This window comes from Budorcas taxicolor, chromosome 6 (genome assembly GCF_023091745.1).
Source record: "Budorcas taxicolor isolate Tak-1 chromosome 6, Takin1.1, whole genome shotgun sequence".
Classification (NCBI taxonomy): domain Eukaryota; kingdom Metazoa; phylum Chordata; class Mammalia; order Artiodactyla; family Bovidae; genus Budorcas; species Budorcas taxicolor.
This window is the reverse complement of record NC_068915.1, coordinates 54202302-54224480: the sequence shown is the minus strand read 5'-3', so window position 1 is coordinate 54224480 and position 22179 is coordinate 54202302. Positions and strand designations below refer to the sequence as shown.

Below are 22179 nucleotides of genomic sequence, written 5' to 3'. Positions count from 1 at the left end.
CATGAATATTCATAGAAAGGTCTAATGTTAAAGCTGAAACTCCAATACTTTGGCCACCTGATGTGAAGAGCCAACTCATTGGAAAAGACTGATGCTCAGCAAGATTGAGGGTAGGATAAGAAGGGGGCAACAGAGAGTGAGATGGTTGGATGGCATCACTGACTCAATGCACACGAGTTTCAGCAAACTCTGGAAGATAGTGAAGGACAGGGAAGCCTTACATGCTGCTGTCCATGGGATCATAAAGATTTGGACACAACTTAGTGACTGAACAACAGCAACAAGAAAAGAACAGCTTTATTGCTTTACCAAGTAAAGGGGTCCCAGAGGGTAAATGCCCTTAAAGCTGTGTCCCAATCCAGGGAGGTTTGTGAAGAAGTTTATAGTCAAGGAGGTGGATTTGCTGATAAGAATTGGAGTGCATGCAGGGCCCTACAATCCAGAGATCATCTGGCATCACAGTGATGATGGGTGAGCTGTGACGTTCTCTGGGATGAAGTGTGCTTCAAGACATAGTTAACATCTTGCATTTGGTGGGTGTTTTAGTTCTGCAGAAGAGTTGAAAGATGGTATGTGTATCCCTTGAGGGGGAACAAGGACCCTGCCCTCAAGACTATTATGTTTCTTGGTGGTGCCTCCCTCTTCTCTGCATCCCCTCCCTTCCCTGATTAGCAACTGTTTGAACGTGGTCTTTGGAACTCAGGAAAGGAAACGCAGAAAGGTTTCTGAGTCCAGGAGCCCCACAAGATCCTGCTCAGTTTCAGTCTCAGTCAACAGCTAGCAAGGAAACAAGCACTCTTAGTCCTACAATCCCAAGAAAGTTGCCATCCTGAATAAATTCAGAAGAGGCTGCTGAGCGTCATACAAGATTACAACCCCATCTGTCACTTTGATTTCAGCCTGGTGAGACCCATGCAAAGGATTCAGTTACTCTGCCTGAAATTTCAAGAAAACCTTGAAATAAGAAATTTGTGTCATTCTAAGATACTAAGTTTGTGGTTGGGCTTCCTTGATAGTTAAGTTCGTAAAGAATCCATCTGTAATGTAGGATACCCCAGTTTGATTCCTGGGTGGGGAAGATCTGCTGGAGAAGTGATAGGCTATTCTTGGGCTTCCCTTGTGGCTCAGCTGGTAAAGAATCCACCTGCATTGGAGGAGACCTGGGTTAGGAAGATCCCCTGGAGAAGGGAAAGGCCACCCACTCCAGGATTCTGGCCTGGAGAATTGAATGGGCTATATAGTACATGGGGTCACAAAGAGTCGGACATGACTGAGCAACTTTCATTTTCAAGCTTGTGGTCACTTGTTATGCAGGAATAGAAAACTAACAGGCTATTACTTTACATAAGCACACTTTATGGGTAAAGATCCACTTAGCCTGAGAATGCCAAATAAGGTAAAAACCTATTTCAACTGCCTCAAGGTTCTCTACTTTATAAACAGTGGCAAACTACTTGGAATTAACTGAAGGCTTTTTTAAAATTTCAAAATTGGTAGAATTTGAAATAGCTGAGTATTCTGTACTAAATAACAGAAACTGTAAGTGAATCAAGAAGGCTATTAAATAACTACCTCCTCTGAGTAAAACTGTTAAATTATTCTAGACTCAGGTCTACCTAATATGCCTGTTAATTATTCTCAAAGCAGTGGAGATGAATATGATTGGAAAAGAGGAAAAAGTGCTGTTATTTTTTTTTCCCCCCATTAAGAAGATTGGTGCCTATTTGCTTGCTATATAGTGATACCTTCTAGATCTTCCATTCACAGACTATACTGTTGTCACCTCTCTGATTTCCCAAGACTAGACCCTACTCTCCCAGCTCACCATGTGTGAATCTGGCCCTGACTGAATCTCGGACTTCAGCTCTGGAAATGGTTCTTTTTGAATGAGGCTAAGCCTTACTATTTTCATACAAAATAGCTACTTGCTAAGTCCCTTGGGACTTCAGTTCTACCACATTTTATCTCTTTATTCTTGGTTTCAAACCAGTGTTTCTTCACAGAGATACTAAAATATTATAGAAAAAGCATGATCCATAGATGGTTTATTCTAGTCTTTATTCTGGATGATTGTCCTTATAAATAAATATGTAAACATTTCCAGTTTATAGGATATGCCATTTAGTTGAATTTTTTTGACCAACATACTACTTTATCATCCTCTATTTTTTTAAGGATACTGATTCAGTGAAATATCTGAGATATAAAAGTGAATTATATAAGATTTTAATATAAAATAAGAGTTATAGCTCAAGATCATATTAAAAAATCAACAAAAATTTACACACTTCAGTTTAACCTAAACTAACTAGAAAATCTTTTAACTAGTATTTTGTTTCTTGCCTATGATGTATGAGGTGGCTTTAAAAAATAAAAATAAAAAAAAGCAAGCATGCCCTGTCTCAAATGCTGTACAAATGTGATCTCATTTAATCCTCATCCAGCCTATAAGGTAAATGCTATTATCACCTTCACCTCCAGTTTAAAGATGAAAAAACTAAGACATGAGGGTATTCAGACACTAGGGGCAAGCTCACAGATAGTTATCAGCAGAGGCAGAAGCTGAAGCCAGTGAGTCTGGCTTTGGAGTCCATGCTCTTTTATTTTATATTTTTTTAAATTGAAGTACAGTTGTTGTACAATATTATATAAGTTACAGATGTATAATATACTGATTTACAATTTTAAAGGTTAAACTTATTTATAGTTATTATAAAATATTGACTATATTCCCTGTGCTGTGTGACATATCCCTTTAACTATATATTTTATACATAAACTTTTGTACTCCTTAAACCTCTACATGTATTTTGCCCCTCCTGCCTTCCCTTTCCGCACTGGTAACCAACAGTTTGGTTTCCATGAGTCTGCTATTTGTTATATTAATTAGTTTGTTATATTTTTTAGATTCCACATACGAGTGATAGCATATATTATTTGTCTTTCTCTATCTAACATTATTCTTACAGTTTTTTTAGCATAGTGACCTTCAAGTCTATCCATGTTGCTACACATGTTAAAATTTATTTCTTTTTATGGCTGAGTAGTATTTCATTGTATATATACATACATGTTTATATATAATTCATTTATGTGTATATATATATGATTTTACATATGTATATATAATTTATATGCCCTCCTGCACTCACATGTGTTTATATAAGTTTATGTATATATCATATCTTATTCTTCATCCATTTATATGTTGATGAATACTTAGATTGCTACTATACCTTGGAAACTGTAAACAATGCAAATATAAACACTGTATTCATGTATTTTTTCAAATTAATGTTTTTATTTTCTCAGATACATACCCAGCAATGGAATTGCTGGATCATATGGTAGTTCTTTTTTTTAAAATATAAATTTATTTATTTTAATTGGAGGTTAATTACTTTACAATATTGTATTGGTTTTGCCATAAAACTTGAACCCACCACAGGTATACACATGTTCCCCATCCTGAATCCCACTCCCTTCTTCCTCTCCATACTATCCCTCTGGGTCGTCCCAGTGCACCAGCCCCAAACATCCAGTATCATGCATCAAACCTGGACTGGCAATTCATTTCATATATGATATTATACATGTTTCAATGCCATTCTCCCACATCATCCCACCCTCTCCCTCTCCCACAGAGTCCAAAAGTCCGTTCTATACATCTGTGTCTCTTTTGCTGTCTCACATACGGGGTTATCGTTACCATCTTTCTAAATTCCACATATATTTGTTAGTATACTGTACTGGTGTTTTTCTTTCTGGCTTACTTCACTCTGTATAGTTGGCTCCAGTTTCAACCACCTCAATAGAACTGATTCAAATGTATTCTTTTTAATGGATGAGTAATACTCCATTGTGTATATGTACCACAGCTTTCTTATCCATTCATCTGCTGATGGACATCTAGGTTGCTTCCATGTCCTAGCTATTATAAACAGTGCTGCAATAAACATTGGGGTACATGTGTCTCTTTCAATTCTGGTTTCCTTGGTATGTATGCCCAGCAGTGTGATTGTTGGGTCATAAGGCAGTTCAATTTCCAGTTTTTTAAGGAATCTCCACACTGTTCTCCATAGTGGCTGGACTAGTTTGCATTCCCACCAACAGTGTAAGAGGGTTACCTTTTCTCCACACCCTCTCCAGCATTTATTGCTTGTACTGGCATGAAATGGTACCTCATTGTGGTTTTCATTTGCATTTCTCTGATAATGAGTGATGCTGAGCATCTTTTCATGTGTTTGTTAGCCATCCATATGTCTTCTTTGGAGAAATGTCTATTTAGTTCTTTGGCCCATTTTTTGATTGGGTCGTTTGTTTTTCTGGAATTGAGCTGCAGGAGTTGCTTGTATATTTTTGAGATTAGTTGTTTGTCAGTTGCTTCATTTGCTATTATTTTCTCCCATTCTGAAGGCTGTCTTTTCACCTTGCTTATAGTTTCCTTTGTTGTGCAAAAGCTTTTAATTTTAATTAGATCCCATTTGTTTATTTTTGCTTTTATTTCCAGAATTCTGGGAGGTGGATCATAGAGGATCCTGCTGTGATTTATGTCGGAGAGTGTTTTGCCTATGTTCTCCTCTAGGAGTTTTATAGTTTCTGGTCTTACATTTAGATCTTTAATCCATTTTGAGTTTATTTTTGTGTGTGGTGTTAGAAAGTGTTCTAGTTTCATTCTTTTGCAAGTGGTTGACCAGTTTTCCCAGCACCACTTGTTAAAGAGATTGTCCTTAATCCATCGTATATTCTGGCTTCCTTTGTCAAAGATAAGTTGTCCATACATGCGTGGGTTTGTCTCTGGGCTTTCTATTTTGTTCCATTGATCTATATTTCTGTCTTTGTGCCAGTACCATACTGTCTTGATGACTGTGGCTTTGTAGTAGAGCCTGAAATCAGGCAAATTGATTCCTCCAATTCCATTCTTCTTTCTCAAGATTGCTTTGGCTATTCGAGGTTTTTTGTATTTCCATACAAATTGTGAAATTATTTGTTCTAGCTCTGTGAAAAACAGCATTGGTTGCTTGACAGGGATTGCATTGAATCTGTAGGTTGCTTTGGGTAGTATACTGATTTTCACTATATTGATTTTTCAATTAATGAACATGGTATATTTCTCCATCTATTAGTGTCCTCTTTGATTTCTTTCACCAGTGTTTTACAGTTTTCTATATATAGGTCTTTAGTTTCTTTAGGTAGATATATTCCTAAGTTTTCGTTGTTGTTGTTGTTGCAATGGTGAATGGAATTTTTTCCTTAATTTCTTTTTCTATTTTCTCATTGTTAGTGTATAGGAATGCAAGGGATTTCTGTGTGTTGATTTTATATCCTGCAGCTTTACTATATTCATTGATTACCTCTAGTAATTTTCTGGTGGAGTTTTAGGTTTTTATATGTAGAGGATCATGTCATCTGCAAACAGTGAGTGTTTTACTTCTTCTTTTCCAATTTGGATTCCTTTTATTTCTTTTTCTGCTCTGATTGCTGTGGCCAAAACTTCCAAAACTATGTTGAATAGTAGTGGTGAAAGTGGGCACCTTTGTCTTGTTCCTGACTTTAGGGGAAATGCTTTCAGTTTTTCACCATTGAGGATAATGTTTGCTGTGGGTTTGTCATATATAGGTTTTATTATGTTGAGGTATGTTCCTTCTACTTCTTTCTGGAGAGTTTTTTATCATAAATGGATGTTGAATTTTGTGAAAGTCTTTCTCTGCATCTATTGAGATAATCATATGGCTTTTATTTTTCAGTTTGCTAATGTGGTATATTAAAATGATTGGTTTGCAGTTATTGAAGAATCCTTGCATCCCTGTGATAAAGCCCACTTGCTCATGGTGTATGATCTTTTTAATGTGTCATTGGATTCTGATTGCTAGAATTTTGTTAAGGATTTTTGCATCTAGGTTCATCAGTGATATTGGCCTGTAGTTTTCTTTTTTTGTGGCATCTTTATCAGGTTTTGATATTAGGGTGATGGTGGCCTCATAGAATGAGTTTGGAAGTTGACCTTCCTCTGCCATTTTCTGGAAGAGTTTGAATAGAATAGGTGTTAGCTCTTCTCGAAATTTTTGGTAGAATTCAGCTGTGAACCTGTCTGGACCTGGGCTTTTGTTTGCTGGAAGATTTCTACAGTTTCAATTTCCATGCTTGTGATGGGTCTGTTCAGATTTTCTATTTCTTCCTGGTTCATTTTGGGAAAGTTGTACTTTTCTAAGAATTTGTCCATTTCTCCCACATTGTCCATTTTATTGGCATATAATTGCTGATAGTAGTCTCTTATGATCCTTTGTATTTCTGTGTTGTCTGTTGTGATCTCTCCATTTTCATTTTTAATTTCATTGATTTGATTTTCTTCCTTTGTTTCTTGATGAGGCTAGCTAATGGTTTGTCAATTTTATTTATCCTTTCAAAGAACCAGCTTTTGGCTTTGTTGATTTTTGCTATGGTCTCTTTTGTTTCTTTTGCATTTATTTCTGCCCTAATTTTTAAGATTTCTTTCCTTCTCTGAACCCTGGGGTTCTTCATTTCTTCCTTTTCTAGTTGCTTTAGGTGTAGAGTTAGGTTATTTATTTGACTTTTTTCTTGTTTCTTGAGGTATGCCTGTATTGCTATGAACTTTCCCCTTAGCACTGCTTTTACAGTGTCCCACAGGTTTTGGGTTGTTGTGTTTTCATTTTCATTCATTCATATGCATATTTTGATTTAGTTTTTGATTTCTTCTGTGATTTGTTGCTTATTCAGCACTGTGTTGTTCAGCCTCCATAAGTTGGAATTTTTAATAGTTTTTCTCCTGTAAGTGAGATCTAATCTTACTGCATTGTGGTCAGAAAAGATGCTTGGAATGATTTCAATTTTTTTGAATTTACCAATGCTAGATTTATGGCCCAAGATGTGATCTATCCTGGAGAAGGTTCCATGGTATTTCTATTTTTAATTTTTATTGGACTCTTCATACTATTTCCACAGTGGCTGCACCAGTTTGCATTTCCACCTACAGTGTACCAGGGTTCCCTTTTCTGTACACCTTCACTAATTTTTATTATTTGTATTCTTTTTGATGATAACCATCCTGACAAGTGTGAGGTGATATCTCATTGTGGTTTTGATATGTATTTCCCTGATGATTAGCGATGTTGAGCATCCTTTTAAAAAGGCATAAATGTCAAACCAGTGCTTCTCACAGCATCTGGGTTATTGCTATTATTATCTTCATTGTGCACATGAAGAAACCAGACTACAAACAAGTTAGAAAACTTGTTAAGGGCACAAAAATAGAAATTAACTGAGTCAAAATTGAAACTCAGGCCATGTAGTACCAAAGTCCATTCTTTATACCACTATAATATACTTCTTCTAGCTATTTTTCTTCATTTTCAATTCTCAACATTGATAAACAATAATACTTTCACAACAATAGCATTCAAAAATGAATAATGTGTTCAAACAAAGAAACAAAGTATGTGCAAAGAAAGTCATTTTAAAAACAGTTTAAATAGTATAGTTCTCTCATATAACCTCATCCAAGAGGATGACAAGAAGATCCTAATATATTATTTTTGAATAAAATATCTAAATGCATTTTGCCACTATTGAACACTCATCTAAGAGCAATTTATGTAAAATAAAAATCAAATTAAATCAAATCTTTTACTTATTAAAAAAATGAGCGAAACAAACCTAGTAGGAATTTTCATAAAACTTCCATTAATTTTGAAAATATAAGCCAATCTGATATGTCACTGAAGTGTTATCAAGTCAATTTAAGCTTTAGGACTTATGTTTTCTCTGTTTTTTTTTTTTTTTTCTATTTATCTCCCTGTCTCCATAAACAGTAAAAGATAATGCCATTTCATATTTATAAAACATATGGAAAAAAGTGATCTAGTATGCAGTCTCAGATAAAAGTGGAATAGCTGAAGCACTCTGAGTATTTCTCCAAAATAATTAAGCTGCTTATTAAAGGAGTAAAGAGAATGAAAATACTATATATTAACATGTTTACACACAAATACACAGATATACATATATATTGATGTATATGCATATATATTTGTAAATACTTGAATAAAAAAGATATACTATGTGGTCCAGTAACTTTCATGGTGGCTCAGATCATAAAGAATCTACCTGCAATGCAGAAGACTTGGGTTCAAGCCCTGGGTTGGGAAGTTCCCCTGGAGAAGGGCTTGACAACCCACTCCATTATTCTTTCCTGGATAATTCCATGGACAAAGAAGCCCAGAAGTCTACAGTCCATGGACTTGCAGAGTCAGATATGACTGAGCAACTAACAAGTAACAAGTAAGTGTGTGGTACAGTAGTTAATAGCATAAATTCTGAAGTCAGAATGCTTGCCTGTATCTTAACCTGCCTTTCTCCATTTTTAGCTATGTGAACTTTTACAAGTAACTTATTTACTCTGTATTCAATTTCCCAATATATAAAATGGGAGTAATAATAAGATGATATAATAAATTGTGATATTTTACAAGGTAAATATGTTCACACACATAAAGCACAAATTTATTGAGAATATGCTAGGATGTATGTTCTATACACTCATTAAGAATATGTTTCTGTATAACTGAGAAAAAACACATGCATATGAATATAAATGTTTGTATTCTGTGTGTAGGGATGGCTGAATTTGTAGGCATATAGTGGAGACTTGGGTACAACAGAAAACAACTTGATTTATACCTCCAACTTCCTATTCAAACTACTTTGAAGATCCATTCCTCTTTGACCTTGGGTAAAATTTAAGATATATTCCTTGACTTGTCTTACAGACCTCAGGTACTAAAAAAATGTTCATAAGCCTTCAAGTTCAAACAGACTCATTTTCATGAATTGTCCGGAACATTGGAAGTTTAGAATTGCAAACTTAAAGTTAGAACCACTCTTATTTTGTAGCTCTTTACCGCTTCCGTTTAGAGGAGCCTGTGAGGGGAAGAGTTCAGAATAATCTCTCTTTCCCCTGCCATACTTGTTTCCCGCTCAGGAGACAGCCTCTGACTGATTAGGACTCATTGGTGAGGTGAGATAACCAGTGATAAGAGGCAGCATTCAGGGATAGTATAAAGAGCAGTGATGGTAGACAGCCGGCTGCATTCTGCTGGGAGCACTTCTATGCTGTCTTGGAAAACACCTCTCTGCTCACTCCAGAGCTCTCATAAGTGGTGACAGTTATACGTACCTCCTAGCGTGTCACTCAGAATCTTCTTCTATATTTCAGTCTTTTGCCTTTCAGGTAACTTTTATGACGCATTGGTTAACTGACCCAGGTTCAATCCACCAATGAGAAGCATGCAACTTTAATACCTGATCATTATGAGCTGAGTAATTTTTGAATCAGTGTCTTCTGTCCCAAGACATTCAAGCCAGTGTTTTACTCTTTGGAATGAAGAGTGTGAACCATACACCAAATACTGTGTTCTCCAAGTTCTAATGGATATATATAAGTTCTCTCTATTGTCCCCACCAGGCTTGCCATAAGAAGAAAGTTCCCCAGTCCCTTCTCTGCAGTGGCTTAGTAAGACCTACAGTTCCCCAAAGACTCTCTTAAATTAAATTGACAACCTCTTTCATAATTGCTTAAGAGTCTATACTGGACTGGATTTAGGGGAGTGCAGTTAGCTATGGGTCTCGCACTGTATATATGCAAATATTGTTTAGATGATCCGTCTGTCTTTTTGGAAACTTGAGATGACTTGTCATCTATGCTTTTGTTGTTGCATTTTGTGTGTCACTGAACATCAGCCAGGATAGATTCCATTTTAAAACCCTATTATATAGTCCTGTATTTACATACACCGACACTTGCATATATGTAAAAGAGAAATAGTGAAGCATCAGTTATCTGAGAAATATAATTTGGATAAGGAGAAAAGAAGGGGTTCATAAAAATGCATAGAAAATTGGGTATTTTAGTGGATTTTTTTCATTACAAGAAGCAATCTTATTTAGACTGAAAGTGAAAAAGTGAGTGCCAAATGAATTGTGAAGATACAACTAATACCCCCTAGATCAGTCCAAAAATACCAAAAAGAAGGCAGATAGCTGTCAAATATGGGTGTTTGCATATAATTGAAAATACCTGTGATTGGGAAGTAAGTCAGACACTTTCAATAAAATTTCAAAACCAATAATGTGTATTGCAATTTATTATTCTATTTTTTCTTTCTCCCACCTTCTCTCCCATCTGTTTACCTATTCACTTATCTATCCATCATCTCATCTATCACCTACTAGAAACCATTGAGAAAAATAGATAGGACCCACCCACAGGGATAAAATACTCATTTTATAGCACTATTTAAAGTCTTCTAGAGTTTTATAAATGTTACCTCAGTAATTTTCACAATATCCTGTGAGGTATGTAGGCAGAAATTATTTCTTATTTTATGGATGGATAAAATAAGGTATTGTAAACTTACCAAAGAGACTTATGTAAGAATAAATTACAGAAAACCAAATGAGATATGCTTTTTAAAAATATAGCTTAATAGCTATCTAACTTTACTCCAGAAGTTAATTTTTTCTATTGGAACCTATTCAGATGTTCCTGAAAGGTTGATAAAATTAGAGCGATTTTCTCAATTTTCTTGGAAAACACGAATAAATGGGCATCCCATCAAATATAATTAATGTTAATAAAAATAAGAATTGATAATGTAGATTGAGAAATTATACTATGGCAGAAGCATCTTGCATTATCAGTTTTAGACTCACAACAGTCCCACAGTTCTGGTTCCCTATTGCAGCATATCAAACCATCCCCAAATTTTACAACTTAAGATGACATTTATGATTTTATACAACTCCTGAGTTCAGAAAACCAGGAGGGGCTTAGATGACTAGTTCTACCTCCAGGTATTCTAGGAGATTACAGTAAAACTTTTGACTGGGGCAGTTCTGGGCTATGCCCAGTGGGTCTGCAGTGGCAGTGGATGCCTGCCAACCTCTGAACTGCCTTCTGGGTCATCCTCTCCTTTGACTGAGAGATAACACATATTTACAGCTAGGTAGCTCTATTGGCTATCATTGGAGAAGGAAATGGCAACCCACTCCAGTGTTCTTGCCTGGAGAATCCCAGGGACAGGGGACCCTCGTGGGCTTCCGCCTATGGGGTCGCACAGAGTCGGACATGGCTGAAGTGACTTAGCAGTAGCAGTTCTATTAGCACATTATAGAGAATCCTAGAAATCTAACAAATTACTTTTATTTATCATATTTCTAGGAAAAAATTCAATTTCTGTCTCCTTCAGTCCAAGCAGGCAACAGTTTTTGCTGGTATAACCCCATGTCTATTCTTGGGTTCTGTTAAGATGGATGATTGGATCCATGAATCAGGTGCCTATAATCTCTTTAGCAAACCTTCTTTGGCCTTGCCCTCAGTGTTCTCTTGAGAATATGCTTTCTCATTTTTTCACAATATGCTTAGGCTGAGAATTTTCCAAATCTTCAAGTTTTGTTTTTTGCTCAACAATTTCTCCTTCAATTTATCTCATAAGCAGCCAGGAGAAAGCAGGCAAAGGCAATCTAGTCTTTTTCTAATATTAACCTCAAAACTTTCCCAATCTCTATCCCAAAACTGTTTCAAAGCTGCATTCACTTTTTAGATACTTGTTACAGAAGCATGCTACTTCTTTGTATCAAAATTGGTATTCGTTTTCTAGGTCTGCCAAAACAAATTACTACAGTGGCTTAAACAAAATAAATTATTTTTCTCACAGTTCCAAAGGCTAGAAGTACAAGATAAGTTGTCAAGGGTTGGTTTTTTCTAAGGCCTCTCTCCTTGGTTTGTAGATGCTCACCTCTCTGTGTCTTTTGTGCTGTGTCCTAATCTCTTCTTACTAGGACACTAGTCCTATGAGATCACAACCCACTTATATGACCCTATTTACCTTTGTAAATGTGGTTATCTCCAAATACCCTCAAGCTCTGAGGTACTGGGGATTACGACTCCAACACAGGAGATTTGAGAGGACACAGTGCAGTCCATAGCATCTCATAATTACAACATAGTGTTTGTAAACTAATATTACATGATAGAGATTCTCTTTCCTACAATTTCAAATAAGATTTAACTCACTTACTTACAAGAGTTTAACCCATAGCCTTATGAAAAAACATGAGGCTTCCGATAACAATTTATTTAACACATATTCAATTCAGTTCAGTTCAGTCGCTCAGTCGTGATCAACTCTTTGCGACCCCATGAATTGTAGCACGCCAAGCCTCCCTGTCCATCACCATCTCCCGGAGTTCACTCAAACTCATGTCCATCGACTCAGTGATGCCATCCAGCCATCTCATTCTCTGTCATCCCCTTCTCCTCCTGCCCCCAATCCCTCCAAGCATCAGAGTCTTTTCCAATGAGTCAACTCTTCGTATGAGGTGGCCAGAGTACTGGAGGTTCAGCTTTAGCATCATTCCTTCCAAAGAACACCCATGGCTGACCTTTTTTTAGAATGGACTGGTTGGATCTCCTTGCAGTCCAAGGGACTCTAGTCTTTTTAAAACATTTCTTCCTCCCTTGGCCAGCTTTGATACAAAGCCATTCATACATTTTGAGTTTTCCTTACAACAGCACCTTACTAGTAGGTACCAATATACGTATTAAGTATCCATTGTAGCACAATAATTTGTCTCAGTACTGATCAGCTTAAAAACAACAAAAATTAATTATCTCACACAATCTCTTAGGGTCATAAATCTGAAAGAACTTTGACTGAGTGTTTCTGACTCAGGGTATCTCACAATTTGTAGTCAAACTATTGACAGAGATTAATTTATTTCCAGATTTGACTTTTACTGGTGATTCTACTTTCAAACTCTCAAGATGGTTGTTGACAGGTCAATTTAGGGGGAAACTCATCAATGATAAATCATAAATGTTTTAATAAATAGAGCTGTAGATAATATTTTCTGAAGACAATATCAAGTGCTTATATTTATACTCATAACAATGCTACTATGTTATATTATGGCTTGCCCACTGTGCATGCTAACACAAACAGTGGTAAAAATTGAAACTTTAAAGCAAATGATTTTAATTTTGGAAAACTTAAAAATTACTTTAATTATTTCTCTATCCAAAATATAATAGCTTGGTGATTTTTACTGGGCTTCCCTGGTAGCTCAAATGGTAAAGAATCTGCCTGTAATGCAGAAGATCCAGGCTCAATCCCTGAGTCAGGAAGATCCCCTAGAGAAGGGAATGGCTACCCGTCCAGTATTCTTGCCTGGAGAATTCCATGAACAGAGGAGTCTGGCAGGCCACAGCCCATGGGATCACAGTCAGATACGACTGAGCAACTAACACTTTAATGCTTGTTTTGGGGAGAAAATGCAAAGCCAAAAGAAAGAAAAAGCAGTCCTATGGAAGTTAAGAATATATGCAATAAAATCACTTTTTACCTAACATAACATTTTTGTTAGAAGAATAAGAGATGATTGTGAAAAATATATATATACATAGAAAAAATGAGGTAATAACATTTTCTACATCTTATACATCTGGACTTGTCAAAATTAATGAATCAATATTAATGTACTATTTTTAATTAAAGTCAATTATTTCTTCAGTTTTCACAAAATCTTTTCCAGGATACCACATTACATATAGTCATCTGGTTTTCTAAGGCTCCACTTGGTGGTTGTGACTGTTTCTCAGAATTTTTTTTTTTTTTCCCCTTGTCAATTTTGAGCATTACTGGTTAGAAGTTTTAACATTTCATGGTGTCTCCAAATTAGAATTTTTCTGACATTTTTCTCATGATTCAATTTGAATAATATATTTTGGAAAAAACAGAGTGGAAGTACTATTCTGTACCTCATCATAGCATAAGAAAGTGAAAGTTTTAGTCAGCCAGTCTTTACCGACTCTGTGATCCCATGGACTGCAGCCCACCAGTCTCCTCTGTCCATGGGATTTTACTGGAAAGAATGTTGGAATGGGTTGCCATCCCCTTCTCCAGGGGATCTTCCATACCCAGGGATCAAACCTGGATTTACAGCATTGTAGACAGATTCTTTACCTTCTGAGCCACCGTGGAAGCCATAGCAAAGGCACATGCTATCAATATGACTCATCACTGTTGATGTTAACCTAATGACCTGACTTGGGAAACTTGTTTCTCCACCATATACTACTTTTTTTTTTTTTTTTTCTCCCGCTTGACCCTACTGTTATCTGTGGAAGAAAATCTCTAGCACAGTCCACACTGACTGGGAAATTGTGCTCCATTTCCTTAATGGCAGAGTATTTACAGAAATTACTTGGAATTTGTCTGCATGGGAGAGATTTGCCTATTTATGTATTCTGATGTTTTGACATCTGGGGGCCCTGCTGTCCCTGGAGAGGCTGTTTCTCTTGGGGTCAGCCAATTCCTTCTTATAGTAAATAGCTTACCCCTAAGTGTGCCTTCAAATGTATACCAAGCAATCCAGTCTCCATACCCCCAACCACTTCCTTTTTGGGACCTTTATACTCCAGGCCAGTCTCCACCCATCCTAATCACCCCTGACAACTAAGGACAGCCTTGTGCCACAAAGTCCCCTGAAATGATCAGAATAATCTGCTAACACTGTCCCTCCTCCTCCTTCCTGCAGAAACCACAATAAAGGCTCTTGACCACGATTTCCCCAACACCCCTATTTCCTGGCCAGTTCTAGTGCTTTATGTGCTTGACATGAGCCTTTGCCTTGTAATCTGTGTCTGTGTGTGCCTGTTTATAATATTTATGTCTTCTTGATAATTTGACCCTTTAATCAATTGATCAATTAACCTTCTTTTCTAAAAATTTTGACATGAAGTCCGTTTGGGTTTTGTTTGTTTGTTTGTTTTTCTGATATTACAATAGTCATCTCAGGTCTTTTTTGGTTACTACAGGGATGAAATATCTTTCTTCCTTTCTTTTGTTTTCAACTTATTTGTGTCTCTGAGTCTAAATTGACTCTTTGGAGAGAAATAGAGTTAAAGAAAGAAAATAGATCAGATATTTTATTCATTCTACCAGACTTATCTTTTAATTGAGGAGTTTAATTCATTTACAATTAAAATGATTACTGGTAAGACAGGATTTACTGTTACCATTTTGCTATTTTCTATATGCCATATAATTTTTTGTTCCTCAGTTCCTCCAATAATTCTTTCTCCTGTGGGTTATTGTACTTTTCCTAGTGCATTTTTTGGATTACCTCCAAATTTCCTTTTCTATGTATTTTTTAGTTATTTTCTTAGTTACTATCCTGGGGATTATAGTTAATATCTTAAATTTATAGGAACCCAGTTTGAGTTGATACCAAAATAGCTTGAATAGCATGCAGAGCTGCTCCTCTTCAGGTCCATCCTTAACTTTTGATAAGACAATATCACCAGAACTTTTCTTAATTTTTGAAGCATAGCTTAACTGTTCTTGAATATATTTATAATGGTTGCTTTGATGTTTTTGTCTGTTAAACGCAAAATCTTGGTCCTCTCTCAGGCAGCTTCGGCGTCCTTTATTTTTTTTCCCTGTGTGTGGGCCATCTGTGCATGTATGCTGTTGCTTTAGCTGTGTTCAATTCTTTATGACCCTATGGACTGTAGCCCACCAGTATCTTCTATCCATTGGGTTTCCCAGGCAAGAATACTGGAGAGGATTGCCAGGCCCTCCTTCAGGGGATCTTCCCAACCCAGGGAATCTGAGTCTCCTGTGGTTCCTATATTGCCTGTGGATTCTTTCCTCCTGAGCCACAGGGGAAGCCCACGGACCATACTGTCATGTTTCTTTGTATGTTTTATATATTATTTTTTGTTTTTGATTAGTGAGCATGTTAGAGAACACAATTTAACAAATCTGGATAGTGACTTATCTCCCTCCTGACCAAAATTGTTTTAGTTGTGGTCAGTTTATTTGATAGTGGTTTGACTCAACTATCCTAGTGAAGCTATTCCCCTGCACTGAGAAGCCTCTGATTCTGCTATCTGAAGGGCACAACCTTAGGAACTATGCTCAGAGTTATTCTGGGATGCCAACAGTTTTGGAAGGCTCTCTTTGGCTATCTCTTTTTCTGATCTCTCTGTTAATTGTCTGCCTAATTTGCTTTTCACCCAGCTGTTAGGATCCACTAATTGCATGCTGATTGCTGTATTGTTTTCAACAAGGCTTTATGGCATAAACCACTCTAGAGTCTAATCCAATTAAATTGGAACAGGGTGTAGTTTTTGCGGGTGGTCCTCTTGAAGTATCTTCTTAGCTTTCTCTGTTTCCTCTTCTCACTGGTGGAAATGGACTGTTTTACCTTATTGCTTTTAAACAAAAGGAGCTACTGTTTTAAAGAGCACCTTTACACTTGAACTTCCCTACATTTTTTTTTTTTAAATAGGTTGTTTCTGAAGTTCTAGAGTTTGGGTCTCTTTGTTCTCATAGATGGTCTCATCTCCAGAAAAAAAAAAAAAAAAAAAAATCTCAAAGCTACTTAACAGGTGATTTGGTGGAATGACTGCCTCTGGTTGATACCCTCTCCAGTATTCTTGCCTGAAAATCCCATGGACAGAGGATAGTGGTGGGCTACAGTCCATAGGGTCATAAAGAATTGGACATGGCTAAAGCCAATGGGCACCCCACTCCAGTACTCTTGCCTGGAGAATCCCATGGGTGGAGGAGCCTGGTGGGCTGCAGTCCATGGGGTCACTAGGAGTCGGACATGACTGAGCAACTTCACTTTCACTTTTCACTTTCATGCATTGGAAAAGGAAATGGTGACCCACTCCAGTGTTCTTGCCTGGAAAGTCCCAGGGACGGGGGAGCCTGGTGGGCTGCCGTCTATGTGGTCGCAGAGTCAGACACGACTGAAGTGACTTAGCCGCAGCAGCAAAGCCATTTAGCATGCACGCACAGATGGCCCCCACACAGGAAAAAAACAAAAAAGGAAGCTGAAGCTGTCTGAGAGAGGACCAAGAGGTTGGGTTTAACAGACAAAGACATCAAAGCAACCATTATAAATATATTCAAGAAGAGTTAAGCTATACTTCAAAAATTAAAAAAAGTTCTGGGAACATTGTCTGATCAAAAGTTAAGGATGGACCTGAAGAGGAGCAGCTCTGTATGCTTCTCAGCTTGCCCCTATTTTGATAGGAATTCTGTGTCATTAGCAAGCTGATATGATGGAGTTTGGAGCTTCAGAAATTTTCAGACTGTTAAACCGGGTGTATATGTACAGCAGATGTATGGGACAGGGTGGAGAGGAGAGTACCCAAAATTCCCTCACTCTCACTGGCATTTTAGCCTCAACTTTAAACTGGAAAGAATTACAAATGCTCACATCCTTCCTCTCCTTCACAGGAGATAGTGTATCTCTCTGACTGGAGCAGAGTAGAGAGAGAGCCCAATCTTCTCAGTCACACCCACCCAGAACAAACCTTTCTTTATGCTCAGTTGTGAGTGTGGTGGAGAAAGGCAGAGAGCTGGTCATGGCCAGATCATATAGACTCTAACTGTTCTTAGTTTTAGTAGATTTTCTTGAGTACATTCTATTTGCTCTATACTCTCAGTACAGTTTCCAGGACTTTAATGTAAATTCTTCATCAGTTACACTAGTTTCACCAGAAGTGGGTCCATGGAGCTCTTCACACTCCCATCCCAGATGTAAAAGGAAAACTTTGTCCTTCTTTGAAGATATTTTCTTTCATGTGAAACGAGATGCTTTTTAGCATAGTGTCCTCCCAGGGTGGGCAGTGTGAATGGGATTGGAATGTGCTTTGCCTCTTTCTTCTCTTGAGAGGAACCTACCTACGGAAAGCACATATTTTACTTCTGCACCTGAATACCATAAATTTGGAAAGGGCCATCTCTGCTCAACTGAATTAGCTGCAAAACTTCAAGATTCTTAAATTGAAATTATTGTTTTACAAAATTGAAGAAATGGGAAAAGCAACATTTTAGGATAGAAAAATAATACTGTTTGAAGTTTCTGACTTCACTAGAGTGGGTGGATTTACATTTGGAATGCACTTACAGGATGCTACAAAACATAGATCTTTAACTTGCTAAATTTTTTGGGTTTTTTTTTTTTTTTTTTTGCATTTTGTGCTTTACAAATAAATTGTGTAGCTTCTTGACTAGGTAACAGCAGAAGACACCATGGGCTTCCCTGATGGCTCATCGGTAAAGAATCCACCTACAATAAGGGAGCCACAGGAGATGTGGATTTGATTCCTGAGTTGGGAAGATCCCCTGGAGAAGGAAATGGCAGCCAACTGCAATATTCTTGCCTGGAGAATCCCATGGACAGAAGAGCCAGGTGAGCTACAGCCCATAGGATCGCAAAGAGTCAGACACAACTGAAGCAACAGCACAGCACAGCACAGATGTGTGTCATGGGCCACACATGGGTTAAGCATAAACTTCAAGGAAGTGTCAGGGTGTCTTTTGAATATTGAGTTTCAAGCTGAATCTTGAATTGGGTACGTGCAACTGAATTCTACAAGCACTACAGAAGTGATGTTCTAAGCTCGAGTTCTGGTAGCAAACATAGATTGGCACTGCAAAGCAGAAAGAGTTATTCATAGATTTTGAATACCCAGGAATGAATGTTCTTGTTTAGTTTCTCAGTCGTATCCGACTCTTTGTGAAATCATGGACTGTAACTCACCAGGCTCCTCTGTCCATGGCTTTTTCAGGCAAGAATACTGGAGTGGGTATATATTTCCTTCTCCAGGGGATCTCCCTGACCCAGGGATTGAACCCATGTCTCCTGAATTGCAGGAAGATTCTCTATTGCTGAGCCACCACAGAAATCCCCCAAAGAGGAATAGTAAGGACTTAAATATCATCTGATGCCCAAGGCTAAGACCAATCCCCAATTTTAAGTCTCTGACCTGGCAAAAGTGCCGCGAAAGCTCCTGTCTGAGAGGAATGAATAGGAAGAGATGATATCCCCCTTCTAGCTCTGATAATGCATCATGCCAAATCATATTATTCCTGAAGGCTTTCTCCTATTTGAATCAAAGTTCAGTGGTCATGAATTCTGGATAACCCACCTAAGCTCCATGGTTTCTCAGTAAGAAATAAATTATAAATATTTTGTTTCTTTCCTCCTTTCTCAGATAACACTACATTTCTATAGAGTCTTTGTCAGCACTAAAGGCTGAGATGTAGTATAGAATAGTTGCTGAGAAAACTGCACAAAAGTCCAGGGACTGACCTGTTTATATCTTACTACAATAGTGGCTTACCTTTAGAATAGTTAAGCTAGATTTTGCACTTTGGTTATTTTGTCAACAATTTCTTCTAGCTCTCTGACCAAAGTATATGCACTGACCAAATTCAGCACAGGTCTTAGGTCTAAATAAATCTATAGTAGGCCTAATGTTTAAAACAATTTCCTTGGATGCTCAAAAACATATTAGGTAATTACTAATGCTAAAGATTTTATAGAAAAGTGTCTCACTAAAAAAATTAATTTAAAAATGCATATTCCTCATTCTATAAGACTATCTTGGATAATTGCTCAATGGATTGGTATTGCAAAGCAGTATAGGGGTAAGATTAAATTTTTAACATTCTGTATTTTGAAATATTCTGTGTTGTTGTGAAATAAAGCAAACTTACAGAATTAAAAAAAAACTGTCTGGAAGAAAAGATAAAAAGTAAACTGCAAAAAAATTATACATTCCTTGTTCTAAATTTTTTAAAAAAAGAATTACATTCATGTTTAAATCATTCATTTGTAGGTTAACCAGATTCTCTGTGAAAATCATGGATAGTTTTGAAAAAGAACAATTTATTATTATTTGAAGAAAAGTAATAGTGACAAAATGTGGTCCACTGGAGAACGGAATAGCAAACCACTTCAGTATTCTTGCCTTGAGAACCCTATGAACAGTATGAAAAGGCAAAAGGATAAGACACTGAAAGATGAATTGCTCAGGTAAGTAGCTGCCCATTATGTTCCTGGAGATCAATGGAGAAATAACTCCAGAAAGAATGAAGAGAAGAGGCCAAAGCAAAAACAACACCCAGTTGTGGATGTGACTGGAGATAGCGGCAAGGTCTGATGCTGTAAGACCAATATTGCATAGGAACCTAGAATTTTAGGTCCATGAATCAAGGCAACCTGGAAATGGTCAAACAAGAGATGGCAAGAGTGAATGTTGACATTTTAGGGATCAGCGAACTATAATGTACTGGAATGGATGAAGTTAACTCAGATGACCATTATATTTACTACTCTGTGTAAGAATCCCTTAGAAGAAATGGAGTAGCCATCATAGTCAACAAAAGAGTCTGAAATGCAGAACTTGAATGCAATCTCAAAAAGGACATAATGATATCTGTTCATTTCCAAAGTGAACCATTCAATTTCACGGTAATCCTAGGCTATGCCCTGGCCAGTAATGCTGAAGAAGCTGAAGTTGAAAAGTTATATGAATACCTATAAGAGCTTTAGAACTAACACCCAAAAAGATGTCCTTTTCATTATAGGGGACTGGAATGCAAAAGCAAGAAGTCAAGAAACATGTGGAGTAACAGGCAAATTTGACCATGGAGTACAGAACGAAGCACAGCAAAGGCTAACAGAGTTTTGCCAAGAGAACATATTGGTCATAGCAAACACCCTCTTCCAACAACACAAGAGAAGACTATACACATGGACATCACCAGATGGCCAACACCAAAATCAGATTGATTATATTCTTTGCAGCCAAAGATGGAGAAGCTCTATACAGTCAGCAAAAACAAGACCAGGAGCTGACTGTGGCTCAGATCATGAACTCCTTATTACCAAATTCAGACTCAAATTGAAGAAAGTAGGGAAAACTGCTAGACCATTCAGGTATGACCTAAATCAAATCCCTTATGATTATACAGTGGAAGTGACAGATTTAAGGAACTAGATCTGATAGAGTGCCTGAGGAACTATGGGTGGAGGTTCATGACATGGTACAGGAGACAGGGATCAAGACCATCTCCAAGAAAAAGAAATGCAAAAAAGCAAAATAGCTGTTTGAAGAGGCCTTACAAATAGATGTGAAAAGAAGAGAAGCAAAAAGTAAAGGAGAAAAGGAAAGACATACCCATTTGAATGCAGAGTTCCAAAGAAAAGAAAGGAGAGATAAGAAAGCCTTCTTCAGTGATCAGTGCAAAGAAATAAAGGAAAACAATAGAACGTGAAAGACTAGAGATCTCTTCAAGAAATTTAGAGATAGCAAAGGAACATTTCATGCAAAGATGAGCACAATAAAGGACAGATGGTAGGGACCTAACAGAAGTAGAAAATATTAAGAAGAGGAGGCAAGAATACACAGAAGGTGAAGGTGAAGTCACTCAGTCATGTCCGACTCACTGCCATCCTGTGGACTGTAGCCTACAAGGCTTCTCCGTCCGTGGGATTCTCCAGGCAAGAATACTGGAGTGGCTTACCATTTCCTTCTCCAGGGGATCTTCCCAACCCAAGGATCGAACCTGGGTCTCCTGCATTGGAGGCAGACGCTTTAACCTCTGAGCCACCAGGGAGGCCTAGGAAACCCCAATACTTTGGCCACCTTATGTGAAGAGCTGACTCATTTGAATACACAGAAGAACCATACAAAAAAGATCTTCACGATCCAGAAAATCATGATGGTGTGATCACTCCCACTCACTTAGAGCCAGACATCCAGGAATGTAAAGTCAAATGGGCCTTAGGAAGCATCACTAAGAACAAAGCTAATGAAGGTGATTCAATCCCAGGTGAGCTATTTCAAATCTTAAAAGATGATGCTGTGAATGTACTGCACTCAATATGCCAGAGAATTTGGAAAACTCAGCAGTGGCCACAGGACTGGAAAAGGTCAGGTTTCATTCCAATTCCAAAGAAAGGCAATGCCAAAGAATTTTGAAACTACTGCACAATTGCAATCACCTCACACACTACAAAGTAATGCTCAAAATTCTCCAAGCCAGACTTCAGCAACACATGAACGGTGAACTTCCAGATGTTCAAGCTGAATTTAGAAAAGGCAGAAGAACCAGAGATCAAATTGCCAACATCTGCTTGATCATCAAAATGGCAAGAGAGTCCAGAAAAACATTTATTTCTAATTTATTGACTATGGCAAAGCCTTTGGCTGTGTGGATTACAATAAACTGTGGAAAATTCTTAAAGAGATGGGAATACCAGACCACCTGACCTGCCTCTTGAGGAATCTTT

At 37.4% G+C, this 22179-nt stretch overlaps 1 non-coding gene across 1 annotated transcript; it reads right to left on the bottom strand.

The window, feature by feature from the left end:
- Window positions 1-21431: 21431 nt before the first annotated feature.
- Window positions 21432-21503, bottom strand: TRNAW-CCA (transfer RNA tryptophan (anticodon CCA)). The gene has a single exon. It is a non-coding gene; the product is annotated as a tRNA-Trp (tRNA).
- Window positions 21504-22179: the final 676 nt, after the last annotated feature.